Raw genomic sequence first — 17,289 nt, 5'->3', positions numbered from 1 at the left:
TGGAATTGGAAAGCCATACAACGCTTAGCTTGGCGGCCATTTTGTTTCGTATGCGCTGTTTTTAAAAAGTTCAAAAATCTTCTTCTCCGAAACCGCTTATGGCAAAGACTTGAAATTATGTTTACAGAGTTATCTTATGACTAACATTCAGGTTTGTTCAAGAGAAGTTGATACGTTATGTGGTTTGGCAGCCATTTTGAATTGTTAAAAAACGCTTAACAATATTTTTAAATTAATAATAAAACAAAAACCGTTTCACGAAAATGCTTTATTTTTGCCATGGTTATTGACATCTATGGTGAGAATTATTGTGCATAATATGAAGGATGTATATCATGTGATCTGGCTGCCATTTTGTTTTATGCAAAAATTTCACAAATCTAATTTCTCTGCAACTGCTTATGTTAGAACTGTGAAACTAGATGTATAACCTTATATTGTGACCTAGAGTCACATTTGTTCATGTTGAAGGAATTGGTCAGGTCACAAGCTATGGCAGCCATATTGGTTTACGCGAAAATTTTGAAAATGTGATTTCTTTGCAACCGCTTATGTTAGACATGTGCACCGCTAAAAAATTCGGTTTGTTTTCGGTTCGGATCGATTCGGACTTTTCGAATTTCGTTTCGGATCGAATCGGATTCGGCAAAATTTGAATAAATTCGTTTCGGATTTATTCGGATCCGAATAAATTCGTTTCGGATTTATTCGGATTCGGCTGAATTCGGTTCTATTCCGTTCCGAAATTCGGTATGTTTTTAGTACACTAACACCCATTTAGTACACTAAGTCACTAACACCCATAAACTACCTATGAACCACTAAACCGAGGCCCCCCCACATCGCAAACCCTATAATAACATTATTTAACCCCTAATCTGCCGATCGGATATCGCCGCAACCTACATTATAGCTATTAACCCCTAATCTGCTGTCCCTAACACCGCCGACCCCTACATTATAGTTATTAACCCCTAATCTGCCCCCCCCAACGTCGCAGCAATCTAACTACAAGTATTAACCCCTAATCTGCCGACGCGATATCGCCGCCGCCTACATTATAGCTATTAACCCCTAATCTGCTGTCCCTAACACCGCCGACCCCTACATTATAGTTATTAACCCCTAATCTGCCTCCCCCAACGTCGCTGCAATCTAACTACAAGTATTAACCCCTAATCTGCCGACCCGATATCGCCGCCGCCTACATTATAGCTATTAACCCCTAATCTGCTGTCCCTAACACCGCCGACCCCTACATTATAGTTATTAACCCCTAATCTGCCTCCCCCCAACGTCGCCACAATCTAACTACAAGTATTAACCCCTAATCTGCCGACCCGATATCGCCGCCGCCTACATTATAGCTATTAACCCCTAATCTGCTGTCCCTAACACCGCCGACCCCTACATTATAGTTATTAACCCCTAATCTGCCCCCCCCCAACGTCGCCGCAATCTAACTACAAGTATTAACCCCTAATCTGCCGACCGCAAATCGCCGCAACTATAATAAATGTATTAACCCCTAAACCGCCGCACTCCCGCCTCGCAAACACTATAATACATTTTATTAACCCCTAATCTGCCCTCCCTAACATCGCCGCCACCTACCTACAATTATTAACCCCTAATCTCCCGCCCCCAACGTCGCCGCTACTATAATAAGGTTATTAACCCCTAAACCTAAGTCTAACCCTAACACTAACACCCCCTAACTTAAATATAATTTAAATAAAACGAAATAAGTTAAATAAATGAATCCTATTTAAAACTAAAGACTTACCTGTAAAATAAACCCTAAGATAGCTGCAATATAACTAATAGTTACATTGTAGCTATTTTAGGATTTATTTTTATTTTACAGGCAACTTTGTATTTATTTTAACTAGGTACAATAGTTATTAAATAGTTAATAACTATTTAATAACTACCTAGCTAAAATAAATACAAATTTACCTGTAAAATAAATCCTAACCTAAGTTACAATTACACCTAACACTACACTATCATTAAATTAACTAAATAAATGAATCATATTTAAAACAAAATACTTACCTGTAAAATAAACCCTAATATAGCTGCAATATAACTAATAGTTACATTGTAGCTATTTTAGCATTTATATTTATTTTACAGGCAACTTTGTATTTATTTTAACTAGGTACAAAAGCTATTAAATAGTTATTGACTAATTAATAGCTACCTAGTTAAAATAATTACAAAATTACCTGTAAAATAAATCCTAACCTAAGTTACAATTAAACCTAACACTACACTGTCATTAAATAAATTAACTACAAGTACCTACAATTAAATACAATTAAATAAACTAAAGTACAAAACCCCCCCACTAAATTACAAAAAAAAACAAACACTAAATTACAAAAAATAAAAAAATATTACAAGAATTTTAAACTAATTACACCTAATCTAAGCCCCCTAATAAAATAACAAAGCCCCCCAAAATAAAAAAAATGCCCTACCCTATACTAAATTACAAAAGTTAACAGCTCTATTACCTTACCAGCCCTGAACAGGGCCCTTTGCGGGGCATGCCCCAAAGAAAACAGCTCTTTTGCCTGTAAAAAAAAACACAATCCCCCCCCCCACATTACAACCCACCACCCACATACCCCTACTCTAACCCAAACCCCCCTTAAATAAACCTAACACTACCCCCCTGAAGATCTCCCTACCTTGAGTCGTGTTCACCCAGCCGGGCCGAAGTCTTCATCCGATGGGGCAGAAGAGGACATCCAGACCGGCAGAAGTCTTCATCCAAGCGGGGCAAGAAGAGGTCTTCCATCCATCATACAAGTACCAAAATACAAACAAACACTAAATTACAAAAAATAATAAAATATTACAATAATTTTAAACTAATTACACCTAATCTAAGCCCCCTACTAGCTATTAATATAGCTTCAATATAACTAATAGTTACATTGTAGCTATTTTAGGATTTATATTTATTTTACAGGCAACTTTGTATTTATTTTAACTAGGTACAATAGCTATTAAATAGTTAATAACTACCTAGCTAAAATAAATACAAATTTACCTGTAAAATAAACCCTAACCTAAGTTACAATTACACCTAACACTACACTGTCATTAAATTAACTAAATAAATTAATCCTATATAAAACTAAATACTTACCTGTAAAATAAACCCTAATATAGCTACAATATAACTAATAGTTACATTGTAGCTATTTTAGCATTTATATTTATTTTACAGGCAACTTTGTATTTATTTTAACTAGGTACAATAGCTATTAAATAGATATTTACTGTTTAATAGCTACCTAGTTAAAATAATTACAAAATTACCTGTAAAATAAATCCTAACCTAAGTTACTATTAAACCTAACACTACACTATCATTAAATAAATTAACTACAAGTACCTACAATTAAATACAATGAAATAAACTAAACTAAAGTACAAAAAAAACAAACACTAAATTACAAAAAATAAAAAAAATTACAAGAATTTTAAACTAATTACACCTAATCTAAGCCCCCTAATAAAATAACAAAGCCCCCCAAAATAAAAAAATGCCCTACCCTATACTAAATTACAAAAGTAATCAGCTCTATTACCTTACCAGCCCTGAACAGGGCCTTTTGCGGGGCATGCCCCAAAGAAAACAGCTCTTTTGCCTGTAAAAAAAAACACAATACCCCCCCCCCACATTACAACCCACCACCCACATACCCCTACTCTAACCCAAACCCCCCTTAAATAAACCTAACACTACCCCCCTGAAGATCTCTCTCTACCGTGTCTTCACCCAGCGGGCCGAAGTCTTCATCCGATGGGGCAGAAGAGGACATCCAGACCGGCAGAAGTCTTCATCCAAGCGGGGCAAGAAGAGGTCTTCCATCCATCAGAAGTCTTGATCCAGGCGGCATCTTCTCTGTTCATCCATCCGGAGCGGAGCGGCAGCATCCTGAAGACATCCCACGCAGAGCATCCTCTTCTTTCTTGATCCGACGACTAGGTGACTGTACCTTTAAGTGACGTCATCCAAGATGGCGTCCCTTGAATTCCGATTGGCTGATAGGATTCTATCAGCCAATCGGAATTAAGGTAGGAAAAATCTGATTGGCTGATTCAATCAGCCAATCAGATTCAAGTTCAATCCGATTGGCTGATCCAATCAGCCAATCAGATTGAGCTCGCATTCTATTGGCTGATCGGAACAGCCAATAGAATGCGAGGTCAATCTGATTGGCTGATTCCATCAGCCAATTGGATTGAACTTGAATCTGATTGGCTGATTAAATCAGCCAATCAGATTTTTCCTACCTTAATTCCGATTGGCTGATAGAATCCTATCAGCCAATCGGAATTCAAGGGACGCCATCTTGGATGACGTCACTTAAAGGTACAGTCACCTAGTCGTCGGATCAAGAAAGAAGAGGATGCTCTGCGTGGGATGTCTTCAGGATGCTGCCGCTCCGCTCCGGATGGATGAACAGAGAAGATGCCGCCTGGATCAAGACTTCTGATGGATGGAAGACCTCTTCTTGCCCCGCTTGGATGAAGACTTCTGCCGGTCTGGATGTCCTCTTCTGCCCGATCGGATGAAGACTTCGGCCCGGCTGGGTGAACACGACTCAAGGTAGGGAGATCTTCAGGGGGGTAGTGTTAGGTTTATTTAAGGGGGGTTTGGGTTAGAGTAGGGGTATGTGGGTGGTGGGTTGTAATGTGGGGGGGGTATTGTGTTTTTTTTTACAGGCAAAAGAGCTGTTTTCTTTGGGGCATGCCCCGCAAAGGGCCCTGTTCAGGGCTGGTAAGGTAATAGAGCTGATTAGTTTTGTAATTTAGTGTAGGGTAGGGCATTTTTTTATTTTGGGGGGCTTTGTTATTTTATTAGGGGGCTTAGATTAGGTGTAATTAGTTTAAAATTCTTGTAATTTTTTTTATTTTTTGTAATTTAGTGTTTGTTTTTTTTGTACTTTAGTTTAGTTTATTTCATTGTATTTAATTGTAGGTACTTGTAGTTAATTTATTTAATGATAGTGTAGTGTTAGGTTTAATAGTAACTTAGGTTAGGATTTATTTTACAGGTAATTTTGTAATTATTTTAACTAGGTAGCTATTAATTAGTCAATAACTATTTAATAGCTATTGTACCTAGTTAAAATAAATACAAAGTTGCCTGTAAAATAAATATAAATGGTAAAATAGCTACAATGTAACTATTAGTACATATAAAACACTTCACGAAGAACACACCATCGCAAAATCACATTTAAAAAGAATACTATTGGACAATGTTAGAGAAAACGACCACTATGACATCATCGCATTCTACACATTCCACAAATACCAACTCAAAATGAGCATGCGCAAATTCACACACTTAATACACATTGCACTAATATTAATTGCTAATAAAGCACACCTGAACACAATTTACAACTGAAATTGGTACATCATTAAACATTTACACAGGGTATATAAGCACCACACAAGCATGGCTTCTTTGACTGTGTTGCTGTTGGGTCTTTGGAGATTGGAGGTTTAAGAATAGAGAGTTTGAGAATTTTTGAGAGTGAGTTAGTGTTAGCGTGAGAGAGTCAGTTGGTAGTGTTAGCGTGAGAGAGTGAGTGAGTTAGTGGGAGTTAGTGGGAGTGGGAGAGAGTCTGTTAGTGGGAGCGTGAGTGAGTTAGTGGGAGTTATTAGTGAGAGTTGTTAGTGGGAGCGTCAGTTAGTGGTAGTTAGTGAGCGTTAGTGGGAGTGTTTGTTAGTGAGAATTAGAAGTAGTGTGAGTTAGCGAGCGAGTGATTTTTCTGTACACTTAACACATTTACACGCAAACACATTCAATACATACATACACTTATCAATAACACTACATACACTCCATACCCCCTACCCCCTCATACTACACTCCATACCCCATTCCTTGTAGTCCCATTCCCTTTCATCCCATTTACTCTTATCCCATACCCCATACCCATCCCATACCCATCCCCTAGTTACATTTAGTTTACATATCCTCCTTTTAGTCTTATTCTTTTCGTTTATTTAAATACTCCTTACCCTCTTTGTTTTTTACATCCCTCTCACACTTTAAGCACCTTTTTTGTCTTTTTAGTTCTTTATTTTGACCCCCTTTAATTTCATCACACTCACTTTTTGTTTGATTATTTGGGGTTTAGTTTAGGGAAGAGATGGAGGCCAGGCAGGGGACAGGTAGAGGGGGGAGTAGAGGGAGGGGGAGAGGAACAGGGCAGGAAGGGGGGCAGGAAGGGGGGCAGGAAGCGGGGGTGGAAGCGGTGGGTGGACCCAGCCACTTGGTTCAAGATGACCAAGTGGCTGGGCCCAGTGGCTTCACAGTCCGGGAAACAGAGGGCATCGTCACAGGGGAAGGCCAAGGCGACTAGGGAGGCGAGGTTTACGATGGAGGAGAAGGAGGCCCTCGTAGAGGCCTATATGGCCAGGCATAGGATGCTGCAGCACCAAAAGACCACCCCGACTGACAGGAGGAGGCTCTGGAACGAGATCAGGAATGCAGTCAATGCAGTGGGTGGCCGGAACCGAGATATGGATTCTATCAAACATCGGTACCGGGACTGTAAACTTGAACTGAAAAAAAAAGTTAAGCCTGGAGGCCCGACATGCCGCAGGGACCGGTGGCGGCCCTGCCATTGAAATGGAGTACTGCCGATGGGAGGAAATGTTGCGGCCCAGCATCTCCGAGGTGGAAGTAGTCGGTATCGGAGGAATCGATACCGGGAACCTGCCACTCTCATCTGACGGTAAGCTCATTGAACAATAATGTCACATACAAATGTATTTCAAGGGACACTATACGCAAACATTTACTTTCATGATTGAGGTAGCGAATACAATTTGACAAAACATTCAAATGTACTTATATTACCTAATTTGATTCATTCTTGAGATATATTTTAATGAAGAAATAGCCATGCACACGGTGAAACAATCACAGGAGGCAGCTATATTCAGCTAACAATCAGCATCTTATAAGCATATTTAGATATGCTTTTCAGCAAAGAATATCCAGAGAATTAAGCGAATTAGATAAGAAAAGTACATTCGAAAGTTGATAAAAAATGTATGCTTCTAAATCATGAAAGATAAAACATTGGGTTTCATGTGTTAAGGATCAGATTAATGCTATAACATTGTTTACACGCATTCTATTACTTTGCGGTTACATCAGTATCTAGGCTATAGGTTAGGTGTGCATTTAAACAGACTGAAAACAAACGCAAAAACTGTGCCTCTTGTTGCTGGGCCTCTTGCTGCTGGGCCATCTCCTCCTGCCGGCCCATCTCATCCTCCTCAGCCATCTACTCCTCCTCCTCAGCCATCTACTCCTCCTCCTCCTCAGCCATCTACTCATCCTCCTCAGCCATCTTCTCCTCCTCATCCATCTTCTCCTCCCCAGCCATCTACTCCTCACCTTGGTCGTCCCAGTACTCTTCCTTCCACTCCTCCCACAACAGCTCCAAGGAGGACTCTTCGGAGTCGGCAGTTGCCTCTCCCAGAGCCTCAGCCCCGTGGGAAGAGGGGAAGGAAGAGGAAGTAAGTATTTTTTTCATCTTCACTGCTTTTTTTAATTTAATGTGTAATGGATAGGTATGTGATGATGTGGTTTTCATACACTTGTGGACCACACTCTGTATATAATCGACTTCTATGGGACCGGGTCCATGGAGGCAGATTGTTTGCAGAGTGTGGGTTATAAGTGTGTGAAAACCACATCATCACATACCTATCCTTGTTCATGATATTGATTGGTTTCTGTGATGTGATGTCTAAACTGTTTCCCGAATCGCTAACTAAATTACCATAACAATTATCCATGATGGCATATTACTGTTTGAATGCCAATAACACAGCTTAAAGGGACAGTCAGAAAATTATTGATTACAAAGAAAACACTGTATTACGCATTATAAAGTTTGAAACAACAAAACATGGAGAAATACATGTGTGACTTATGTGCTTACCCTTGTATCTATGACTATGAAAAATGACCACTTATTTATTGTTCATACATAACAACATTTTAGATATCAATGATCAATACATGGTCAATAATATGCTGTATGAGCACAAGGTTTTACATATACAAATGCTATCAAAATGCCCTCTAGTGCTCAAATTGTATAATGATTACAAGCACTCTTCAAGATCGAAGAAATGAGCACACCAACCTCATAGGTTTAGATAGCAAATTTAAATAAACCCAGACAAATGTTCAATTGTTGAGAAACATTTGATATCCTTGATATTACATAATTGACTTTTAGAATAATGAAAAACATTATATTTTTTCTAAACTGTCCCTTTAACAACATTACATATGCTAACACATATTTTAAGCTTGTTGGTATATCTACATGTACTTTGTCAAAAAAAAATATTGAAATCACATTTATATTGACGTGTTAAATAAAGTCTATTTTCTTTAAGAGACATTATTGTGTTAATATTTTATTGTAAAGACATTTTTTTTTTAACAATGAATATGGTTTAAAGTCCTTTTAGGAGTGGGGGGGGGGTGAAAATATGCTAACAATAATATATTTGAAGATTAAACTATGTGGATCTCATACATGATACAAAAAACAACATTTGCATTCAAGGGACAGTATCCTATATTTTTAACATAACTGTATGTAATAGACACTACTACAAACAACAAGATTAACATATACTGATATCAATATTAAAAAGCTTCAAACACTTTAAAATAAAATAGGGTTAGCTATATTGAAAATATAGATGAACCCCCATTACAACCGTAAAACAACACAATACCCCATCATTAACATATGAAAAGACCCTTTACACAAACTGGAGAAAGCTGGAGATGGTACTCACATGAAACTCAGAGGCTTTGCGAGGAGTAAGAAAATTAATTACATTTTCTTAGAACAGAAGAAAAAATAAACGTATTGGTTAAACAATGGACTATCTAACTAGAGACAAAATCCAAGCTTTTGATTTATAATGTGAGTGTCTAATGAACCTTTAATAAAATATACAACGAAATTACATTTAGAAGAAGTCGGCATCATATATTTAGCATATGATAAATGCATATTGATTACTTTATTCAAACACAATAGCGCATATTTATTAATTAGATATATTCAACATTAAACACAACATTAATTTTTTCAGAAAAAGGAACATATTGTTGACAAACATATTAAACATGGACTGTAGAGATTTGCACTTGCCTAGAAATATCCTATGCATGAAAACATTTTTCTTTCGTTCGTTGATTCAACCAGACATCCAGCAAAAGAGAATGTGGTGGTCTTTATCAGCTACGGGTCAACAATGTAACATGATGCAAATAATACATATTCGCAAGCTTTTTAAAATTGGATGCAGTCACAAACGTTTTTAACGTGCACAAATATTGCGGGACTACGTAATCCAAGCAGACGTTTTTTACCTTTACATGTGCCGTCTTAACATGGCGCTTCCTTGATCACGTAAGAACGCCATCCAATGAAAGTCACATTATTGATCACGTAAGAACGCCCAAAAAAAAAGGCGCATCCTTGATCGCGTCAAAACGCAATCCAATAAAAGGCATATTCCTGATCACGTAAGAACGTCAGTCAATACAAGGAATCATTGGACAGCCTGGCAGGTGACATCTTAAGCAACATGGCGTATCCGAGATCGCTGAAAAACCGCAGACAATACAAGGACTCAGTGACATCTTGGCATATCACTAAGAAACGTATTTATATTTTAGGAACTAGTATGTGTGTAGATTGCTATCTAGGAATGACAACAAATCCTGAATCATCTTTTCGGACTTGACTGTCCCTTGAACTATAGCTATGGTGTATATCTTTAACATTTAAAAGATACACATGAGAAATACATATGCCATTGATGTTTTAAGATATGTTTGGATTGTTGTTGAATAACAATAGTTATACATGTATTGATTAAACGTGTCATTTATTCAAGTTTAATTATTGTCAGCCTACCTATAGCCATATATGGGAGGAGATGTATTTTGTTAACATATTAGTTAACTAATATTCATCATCTAAATATTTGCATACACACAGAGATTTATTTGGTTAAACTTTTACACTAATATAGATTTGAAAATGAAATACAGGTGCTGTCAACATTACAATAAGATTGTTTATTAATAAAATTATATGTCCTTGTTCTTGTAAAAAGGACAAAAACGCTTTACAAATGGAAATACTTTAATTAACAATTGTGATCAACATCACTTAAAGGGACATTATTTTGTTTTTAAAAAGAGCATACACATAGTCAATACTATTTCAATAAAATGAAGACTTTACAGGGATTATATCATTGTATCAATACTCAGATCATTTGGTAAAGGTGCATCAATTCATGCAGACTTTCTAAATACACACATGGATCTGAACATTTAAATATACATATATACACAAATACCAATCTATATATACATATATAAAGAAATTACTCTGCTAATCATAATCAGGCAATGATAGAGCTAAGAGAAAATAATATAAAGACAAATAATAAGATTACATTGGAGATGTTAATCTTAAAGTCATTTACTATTGTCTTACATATATGATTTCAGTATAACAAATATATTTGGTAGGTCCCTTTAAGGATCAACAACATAAACTAGAGCTTTAAAAAAATAACAGGAAGAATGAGGACAAAGATAGCCCCATTGGAGACACATGGCAAGGTAACACAGTGCATCACAGTCCATTAAGAGAGTTGCCAAGGGCCACCATAGCCCCATTGGAGACACATGGCAAGGTAACACAGTGCATCACAGTCCATGAAGAGAGTTGCCAAGGGCCAGCATAGCCCCATTGGAGACACATGGCAAGGTAACACAGTGCATCACAGTCCATGAAGAGAGTTTCCAAGGGCCAGCATAGCCCCATTGGAGACACATGGCAAGGTAACACAGTGCATCACAGTCCATGAAGAGAGTTGCCAAGGGCCAGCATAGCCCCATTGGAGACATATGACAAGGTAAAAGAGTGCAACAGGCACAACAATAACAGAAAAAAAGGCCAATGGCAACAATAAAAATACAAATTCAACATGTGGACGGAGGATTCTTATCTGCCACCATGGAGCATATCCAGATCCTCCACTTACTGGTCATCCTCTCATTGTCCTGTGCATGTCCAGCTCCAGATTCAGGCCTTGAACGTAATCGCATAATTTCACGCAGAGTCAAGTCCTGAACCCGGAGCTGGGCCTGCATGGTGTCGTTCATCCCTCTCAGGACAGCTGCGTTCCTCAACACGGCTGCTCTACTCTTGCTATCCCTTCTAGCATGAGCCATGCTGAGTCACAGCCTAAAATAAAATAAAATTAAATATTAAGGATAATTACACAACAGACTAAAAAATTTTAATACATACATTGTCATCATAAAGACAAATAATTCTTTACATAAATTAGTTTACATTTATTCTTTACACATGAATTAGGTTATTCAGACAGACAGAAATCATTAAAGGGACATGTTACTCAAACATGTTGTCCCCTTTAATTGGTTTTAGATGATCCACTTATACAGCTTGAGTGTATCAAATCTTGTTAAAGGATTTACATTGTACTTACATCAACAATTTAAAAATTAAATTTAGACTGTGGTAGGCACACCTATCCTTAAACATTTTTGCATTGAGGACAAGCTGTGTAAACATAGCAACCAGAAGAAATTACATTCCCCACTGGGTTAGACAAGAGATAATGTATCCACATTTGTACATAAAATTTTGGATCCAAGTAGTGGTGTTTGGTATATGTAGTGATATCCAATTAAAGGGACACTGAACCTAAATATTTAATGGACTGATTCAGATAGAGCATGACATGACAAATCTTTATAAATTACACATATTCATTATATGTTTTAATTCTCAAGCTATATTTTGAATGCAAGAATGTTGCTTTTTATGGAAGCCAATATTTGTTTATCAACTTTGTTTGTGCATGCTGGTTGATGGATACATTCATCCAACAATAAAGAAATGATGGCCAGATTTATTTTATTGTTTAAACTAATTATAGGAATTACTTTTTTTCAAAAAATATATCAAGAGAATGACGAATAATTCATAAGAGTATTAAATTATAAATTTGATTAACATTGCATGCTGGATTTGAATCACAATTTAACCAATTTAACTTCACTGTACCTTTAAGTATCTTATAAAGTGTATTTAGAATGATACTTACAGCTGTGCATGGGAAGGACAATCTGACACCCAGGACAATGAAGGTTGAGACAGGGGGGAGGGATGGGATTGGCTTGGGGAGGGATGTGAATGGCTTGGGGAGGGGTGAGCTGCCGCTCCGGGGTAGGCCGTACAGCTGGGGAGTGGGGAGTTTGGGTCTGGGCAGCTGTACGGGCCAGAATACGGGGAGAGCGGCGAAGAGGGGTGTATGGGCGTTTTGTGGGAGGGACAGGATATGAAATATGGGAAGGGCTGGCAGTGGTCTGGGCATGGTCATGAGTTTGGTCATGGGAAGGGCTCTGGGTCTGTGCAGGGGTGTGGCCATGGTCATGGGTGTGTGCATGGGGAAGGGGTCTGTGACTGGGCAGGGGCGGAAACCAGATGACCAGAAGTGGTGATCCATCTGAAAATGTAAAGAAAATATATTAACATCTCATACATCCTGACATCAAATCAACGCATTTCAAATTGATTATGTTTTCAATATACTTCGAAGTGTGTTTGAATTTTGAAACAATTATGAAATGAGGATATGGTATGTATATAGGCACTCAGATGAATATCAATGACTGTCTGTACAATTTGAACCTTATTATTGTGTTTTGGCATGGAATATGCATGTGACATAATGATGGCATGAATTATAAATTTTTAAAAATAAATATACAAGCAGAATTTCATGCTGCCTGATATAGAAAGGGGGCAGTAGTGTATTTGAACAGACAAATAATATTCCTTTTTAAAGGGCAAAAGCTGTAGACTTTTAATGTCTTCAATAAAATGATTTCCAAAAAAGAAACATGTTGGAAACATGATAGATATATTTCACATACCATCAGACTCCAAGGCAGCCTCTTCCTCCTCCGTCCCACATGTGACATCAATCTCTGTAAAACATAACATGTTGTGTACACGTTAAGATCAGATATTATAACATATGTTACTGTTGCTCAAATACGCACATCAATGTTGCATTAAAGATATACACACACAAAGTTATGATTTACATCATTTTGATGGAGCATACAAATGACAATAGATTTGTTATTGTCAATGAATCTGAATTTTAATGTATTGTTTGTATTAATGTTAAATTCATAAAAGCATAGTACATAGAACATTAAGATTTCTCATGTGTGTATCACTTGATGACTGTTGTCAAAAAATCAAATGGAAACAAACATATGTTATACATCTTATGAATAACAAATGTGTAGACTAATAAAGTTGAAATTATTAATCGTTCAATATGAAAAATAAATTAATATATAATCAGAAGATAAATATTTTGAATTTTTATAATGTTATGCTTCATCAGAATCATGATCATAATATTGATTAGCAATACACCTTCAATTACATATAAATGAGTCAATGGACTTACCAGGAGACCGCAAAGGCGGCTCTATGTCACTGCTGGATTCCTGTGGGCTCACCACACCAACTCTCTCTATGAATGATATAGATATATATTATTAAACACATTTGGGATATCACTAAATCACATCTGTCTAGAATTTTAAACATTAATCAACTTTAAAATGTGAGAATAGAGCAGTCATTACACCAGAAAATGCTTGATTGAATCAAGGGGATTCTGTAAAAATATCTGTATTGAACATATGTTTAATGTCAGACTACATTAGACATCAAATTCATCTCAGATGCTGCTATTGCATATCTAAATATACCCAATGATCAATGTTCTTAACCCTTTAAGGACACAGCTTTCACTTTGCTCAATTGTTTTATGACGGAATAATTCCGTCATATGGTCCTTAAGAAGTTACAAGAATACACACAAACCACATATTGAGGAGCATCTGTTGACAAATCTAAACAAACACATGTGTTCACACATCGAGCCATTTTTTTCAATGTACAGTAATCTTGTTTAGGACACAACACATATTTATCACAATACAAAACAAAATTGATTATTACAAATATGTAATCATGGTGCTGTTAGAGTATGCAGATATCTATAAAGTAACTCCAACAGAGAATGTGATTTATATATCAATAGTTTTTAATAAAAAGAATGTAAAGATGAATGAATCTATTTTGTCTTAAAGGGACACTGACATGATTAATTTAAATAATTGATTTCTATGTTCAAACTGTTAAAAATGATTTAACATTGACTCCTATTATAATTAGAATGTTGCTCGATATTAATCTTAAAGGCAGATAAGGAATATTGGATTCAATAAATATTGTTTGTTGAAGGTATCCACCAATCATCAATAAAACCCAGGTTGGTCAACCAAAATTTAGATGCACATAAACGTACTTTCTTTATTTTAAAATACATTTAGCAATAGAATATGTCACATATGATGATAGTATTATATTTTTATGTTTATTAATATTGCATACTGTATCTGAATGACAATATTAATAATTGTAGCTCAGTATCCCTTTAATCTAAAATTAAATTGATTCCACAATGTTGTTGTTAATGAATTATCTACTCCATATGTTGATGTCATGAATGGTATTGAGCATGCAATTAAAATCTAATATGTTATTTAAGGATATCTGAATAATTATTTAATTTTCATCTATTAAATAGACATTACATATAAATATTGAACAATGTGTATTTAGTATGTAATGTTCAGTCCATGTTTCTAAGACAAATGTCAATTAAAAAAGAGACATACCATACTGTGACAAGCCCTGGCTTGAGGATCCACCAGCCACATCCATATCTGTAATATATTAAATGAGGATTGCATATCATTAATACTAATCATGCCATGTTTAAAAAATTTACATTAATAACAAATCAATTGAAAAATATTAATCCTTTGGTAGTCCCATGAGTTAATTGTTTCCTCAATTAAATTAATTATAAATATATCCTGGACTCTTATTTTCAATCAGTTGTGTTGTTTACTGTATCTTTAAGAATATCTGCTTGTTATTACATAATCATCAATTGATGGCCATATGTTATAATTTTTTTGTATTATTCGTTTTTTATTAGCTATAATATTTAAAATAAGAATACTGTATTCTTCACTAATCTAAGAATTCCCATTTAATTTTTAACAACAGTATAAAGCAATGCCACTTTCCGCAAACCATGTTAACGTGGATGAGAAATGCCATTTTTCGCGATCATTGCGCAATGATTCCAAGCGGAATTCACGCATCCTTTCATTTGAACAACATGTATAAAAGCAATGCCACTTTCCGCAAACCCAAGTTAACGTGGATGAGAAATGCCATTTTCGCGATCATTGCGCAATGATTCCAAGCGGAATTACGCATCCGTCATTTGAACAACATGTATAAAGCAATGCACTTTCCCGCAAACCCATGTTAACGTGGGATGAGAAATGCCCATTTCGCGATCATTGCGCAATGATTCCAAGCGGAATTACGCATTCCGTCATTTGAACAACATGTATAAAGCAATGCCACTTTCCGCAAAACCCATGTTAACGTGGATGAGAAATTACATTTCGCTCTGTGACGCATATTCTGTAGAGCGCAAGAAACATCATTTCCTATTTCATGTGTCAATAACTAAAATCATATATCTATAACATCATTATGTAGTGTATGTTGTGAGATCTGTATAGGTTTAGTATCTGACTATATACACATTTTTTGATTATAAAAAAAAAAAAAAAAGATATTATATGAAGTTGGATAATTACCCTGGTTCAGATTCTCTATCATCTCCTCCCAGGGCCACCGGACGGAGAAGCATCTGCCCTGTCCCCCCGCGTCAGACTTTTCAGATCCCGCAGTCTGGGAGGGAAGAATAGGAGGGGGGATCTGAGGGATGGCGAGGATCTAAATCTTTTGGGGACCCGGAGATTGAGGAGCTCGCATAAAGTCACCTCATATGGAGTAGGTAACAGTTATCCGCGGGGGCCTTTCTTTGGGCCCCCTCTTTTACCGGGCTTGTACCCAGTCCCTTATGAGGTTTACTTTTTCGATAAACGCAACCTCATATCTCCGAATCTCCTCATGATCTGATCCTGGGTCCTCTGGACGTCACACACAACCAATCTAACCGCATTGGTGATCGCTCCCAGAGGCCTTCTTAACAGGCGCATCTGTCAACCTCCTCTTGTTCCCAAACAGCTGGGGATAAAAAGTCCTTGACGCGTGGACCAGTGCAGCGCTCTCCTCCTTGGTGAACCTGGGAAACTGACATGCCTGCTCGGTTGGCTAATAATATATATTATAATAATATTAATATATAACACTGCCATGCAGGCATTAGAGAACTGACAAAGGATGGCAACGTGTAATGGACTTTTATATGGTGAAGTAAACATGAGATGCACCATGGGACAATTTATCTGTAGCATCTGATTGGATAAAAGTTAGAAATATTGTTATAATGTCTGTGAGACCATCCTGACTCAAGTTGTTTTGTGTGATGAACTCATGATTGGCCGTATCCTTAATGTTTCATATCTTAGTAACTTCCTTACACATACCGCTTGGTGGTGCTGTTACTTTCATTTTTTCATGTAGACTTATTTGTAACTCATGGGGCCTGTCATGCGGATATGTGTGACGCAGATTTAATATCCGTGATCCGTTAAATATTAATTGATAAATACTCTTTAAAATCTAATACTGTCACATTATTAATGTTGTAGACATTTCTCGGTTTAATAACGGTCTGTTTCTTAATACAAATACACATTTCATATTGTATGTCTTTATTGTTCTTTAAATACATTTATTGTTGAAGTATTGACAATTGCTCTATTAAATGTCTTTATAATGCACATTGATTGTGTGCTATTGCGTGACATAGACTCTAATGTTTAAAGATGCTAATCTGGTGTTTCAAGATGCGTTTCCCACGCAATATTTATTAATGTTAAAATTCAGGTTAGAATGTCAGTAACTTGGATAATCTGTTTATAAATATTAAACTACAGCTTTGTTATTCGTCAAATAAACCTCAAGCTTGTATTTGTCTGAAGTGCTCATATATGATATTGTGCAATGGCGTCTTTAGTTTTAAAGAGGACATTTACAAACAATTGTATCAAATGATCTGTAG

Source organism: Bombina bombina, chromosome 3 (genome assembly GCF_027579735.1).
Source record: "Bombina bombina isolate aBomBom1 chromosome 3, aBomBom1.pri, whole genome shotgun sequence".
Lineage (NCBI taxonomy): Eukaryota > Metazoa > Chordata > Amphibia > Anura > Bombinatoridae > Bombina > Bombina bombina.
The sequence above is the reverse complement of the archived record's forward strand: the minus strand, read 5'-3'. Positions refer to the sequence as shown.